Consider the following 3,989-nt stretch of genomic DNA (forward strand, 5'->3'; position numbering starts at 1 on the left):
CTGCCTTTGGGGGAGCGCGAGCCGGCGCTTTGCGCACCCTCCAATGCTGTGTTTTTAACATCTTACCTGTCAGCGGCGCTCCCACGGAAAGCCACAACCTCCATCTGCCCAGAAGGCTGCCGAGAGCTCAGGTTGCCGGAAAAGCTGCAAAATCAACGCCGAGAAGGGAGATCTTTGGCAGGCGGTGGGGAGGGGAGAGGGAGCATTTTGGGAGCATCATGCCCCGGGGGGCAGAGGGGCAGCGGTAAGTGTCCAGCAAGCGCAGAACCTGGCAACATGGTGGCCACTGTGTGCTAAGCCCTGCCATGGGCAGGACGATGCCCACGGGAGCTGCCAGGTACATCCCTGCCCAGCAGCAGCCGATGGCTGCTTCACCAGCCCAGATCCCCCCCCCCAAGACCCCAACTGTCCCTCTCCATCCTGGCAAGACTTGGGGTCCCACGGGAAAAGCTCTGGCATCAGGAGTAGGAATTTCCCACTGTCCACGCAACACGTACTGGTCTTTGTCCAACCTCCATCCACCATCAGTTCCCCGAAGGCAATTTCTCCCCCCCGCGAAGGGTAACGGCCTCCGGAAATGTCTCTACAGGGTCGGAGCAAAGCGGCGACGCTACGGTGAGAGCATCAGCATCACGGAAACCCCGGGGAATGGCCGGCGCAGGAAGGTCACCCCTCTGCATGTGCCACCCCGAGCATCCCACCTTCCACCCAGGTCCCCTCTGTCCCCTCTCCGGCCAGGCCTGGGACCCCCATCCTGGTGCCTCTGGGATCTCCCCCTTCGCCCTTGGAAGAGTTCTAAGGTTGCGGCAGCCTCAGCACTGCTCTTTGGGGGTGGGGAGCATCAATTCGCCATCTACTAAGATGAAAAGCAGCAACGCAGGTCTCCTATTACTGCACGGCACTTGGAAGATTTAACCCTAAAGCAATTACAACCAGCTAGCATACCATTTACTAATTCCATCCAAAAAAAAAAAAACCAAACCAAAACCCAACCTGCCTTCTTCAAAGGCCTCTGGGCCATATCCAGGACTGCTAATGAAATGCATATCTCTCTGATGCATGCCAGCAGAGAAGCCCTTCAGAGGTTCAGGGGGGAAATCGAATCAATCCTGCTATTCAAAACTTGAGGAGAGAGAGAAAATAACCCGTATTCATCACTAAATTCACTTACGCGAATATTTGCGAGACAGGGAGCAAAAAGATGTATTCTCAGGCTGTGGCAGGGGGAAGAAGAGGATCTCTGGGTCGCTTAACAGGCGGCTCCGTCTCCTCCATCGCCTGCGGACACCGGGACAGCCCAGCTCTGTGCAGGTTGTCTCAGGGCAGCGGCCGATGGCTCATGTGAGCACTAAGCTGCAGCAGATCGAGTCCTTAGAGGGCAGCTCTGTCCTCAGGCACTCTGTTCCCGCTTTCCCAAGTCTCGTGGAATAATCCCACTTGCCAAAATCCACCTCACCCCCTCGGGGCTGGCACCCTGCCCTGTCCCTGCAGCGCAAGGCTGTCCTCTGCCTCTGGACCGGCCGGACCCGAGGGGGCGGTGACGGAGCCCGGACATGCGGGATGCTCCGGGTGGAAACGGGAAAACGAAGCCTCCCGTGATAATGATGAGACAAGCACAACATACTCCCTGTGCGTACACGGGTCCACTCGATAACGCCCGGCACATGTTTTAACTGGGCCACGTCCCACCCTCCCGATGCCCCCACTTACTAACAATTTCCAGCTTACTGCTGGTTTCGCACTGCCTCTGAGGGGGTTTTTATCACCTTGCTCTGGTTTCTGATGAGATGGCAGAGGGACACATCATTGCAAAACGCTTTCCTGTCTTGGCGTAAAGGATTACTCAGCTGCCCCCCGGCACGAGGGCTTTGCTGCACCGCCCGGCCGTGCCTCCGCGACCCAAAATCCAGGGATGCCGCCTCCCGTGAGCCCGGCTGCGTTGGGATGCAGACCAAAAACCAGCCAGTAGTTTTATAACTATCCAAACAATAAAATCAAATACAAAGAGGCAGTCGGATCCTTCCCCGGGTGTAAACTGGCACGGGTCCACCACCTTCACAGCCACGACCCAAACACATTTTTCCTTTACTGGGATGAGCGATAGGACGGTTTTAAGTAGGGGAAAAATTAAACTGAACCTCAGGTGGAACTTCCTGGCCGCGAGATTTATTAGACGGGGAATGATCTCATCAGGGAAGCGGAGGAAACTCCGTCGCGCTGGAATTATTTAAAACCGTGCAAAGCCCGGAGGAAGAAGGCGCGGGAACAATCCCAGCGACAGCCCACGTGATGGCCGGGGACCGCGCTGGTCATTCCCGTTTCCTGGCCTCGAGACTAGACAGTCTGCAGGATGTTTTCTTTTTTTCTTCCACTCAAGAGGACGTATCGATAAGAAAAAATCTCCTTGCGCTGTCTCTGGCTTTGCAGGCAGTTGGGTTTCTTGTCCAGGGAAGGTTACATGGTGTGTAAAGCATCTTTAAGGAAGGGCCTGGTGGCCCCGGGGGTGCAGGCGTGCGCGGCGGAAGAAGGGGGTGCTCGGGAGAGGCGAGCGCTTTGCTCCGAGCGGGAGAAGTGCTGCAAGAAGAAACACCCCTTCCCGGGCTCCAGGGAAAGGCGCAAACCCCACAATATTAATATTTTCAAAGAGCCCCTTTCGATTGCCTCCCTCTCCTCTGCCGGTCCTATCTTCCCCTGCACCACACGTCAACGAAAGATAGAAATATCACAGCACGTTAACAAGGGAAGACGCCGGGTGAGGAAGAGGAGGGAGGAACGCTCAAGAACGGGTATTTACTCTTTCTTTCCTTTCTTTCTGCATCACAAATAATTTTTAAAACAAGTTTCCCTCCCTCGCACGAGGCTTTTTGCCTGCATGCAAAAAAAAAAACCCAGAGAGCAAAAACCTGTCCAGCTGGCGGGCGCTGAGCCTTTACACCCAGCACCCAGCGTGGCGGGATGAGCCCCACGGTCCCACCGACGCCAGCAGCAGCCCATCCTCCCCGGGGCGGTTGGGTGGGTGGTGGGGGGAGCTGCCAGGTCCCTGGGACCCGGTCCATGAAGCTGCTCCCAAACCCCCTCCCACCACCCCAGCACACGCATCGGCTCCTTCCATCATCCCATTCCCCAGTTGAACCGGTTTGCATCAATCAATTATGGGAAAGAAATTTTACAAAGCAGCAAACTCACAGCAAATAAAGAATCCCTCCCCCCATGCAGCCGGGGGTCAGCAGAGCCGGGAGGCGAAGGATGGGGACAACTCACCCAGCTCCGGCGGGACGGCGCGGCGATGCCAGTATGGCACAGCACGGCGGGGCAAGGGAGCGCGGTTAGCGCGTCTCCCTCCTTTTCTTCACAGTTTCTGTCCTCCCCTCACCCAAAAGCGGCCCTCGGGCTTATCGGGGAGGCCAATCTCCGTGTCGTTTTTGTGTAATTTCACTCACTCAGCGTTTCCAGGCAGAGCGGAGGGCACGTTTGACTCGGCTGCTTCGTAAACAATACTTTCCTATCGCATGACGGAGGGGCAAAGACATCTGACCCTTTTCCTCTCCTGCTTAGCAAAAAAAAAAAAAAAAAGAAAGAAAAAAAGACACGGGGCTCGAGATCGCCTCGACAGCGATCTGCGCTGCACCTCCCGGGCTGGGGCTGCAGGGTGGGCAGGGTTTTCCGAACCCTTTTTCCACGCACCTTGCCACAGGTGAGCGACGGGTGAGCTCTGCGGCACGCAGGACCTGCTGCTAGTTCAGCATGGCCCCACGGTCCACCCCATGGCATCATCCGTCATCCCCTCCTCTTGTTGAGCTTCTCATGGCATTTTACACCTTCTGCTAATGTCATTATTTTTCCAGGTGCCCCCAGGCTTTGGGGGGGAAACCGCTTTGGGGGCGGGGGGGCATCCCATCCTGTTTGCATCCATGTTCCCCAGGGTGAGCCGGGCACACACACGAGCACCAAAAGGATGCTCAGAGCCAGCCCCGGCGCCTCTCACAGCA

This window comes from Charadrius vociferus, unplaced genomic scaffold (assembly GCF_000708025.1).
Source record: "Charadrius vociferus isolate BGI_N301 unplaced genomic scaffold, ASM70802v2 scaffold266, whole genome shotgun sequence".
In the NCBI taxonomy this organism is placed as follows: domain Eukaryota; kingdom Metazoa; phylum Chordata; class Aves; order Charadriiformes; family Charadriidae; genus Charadrius; species Charadrius vociferus.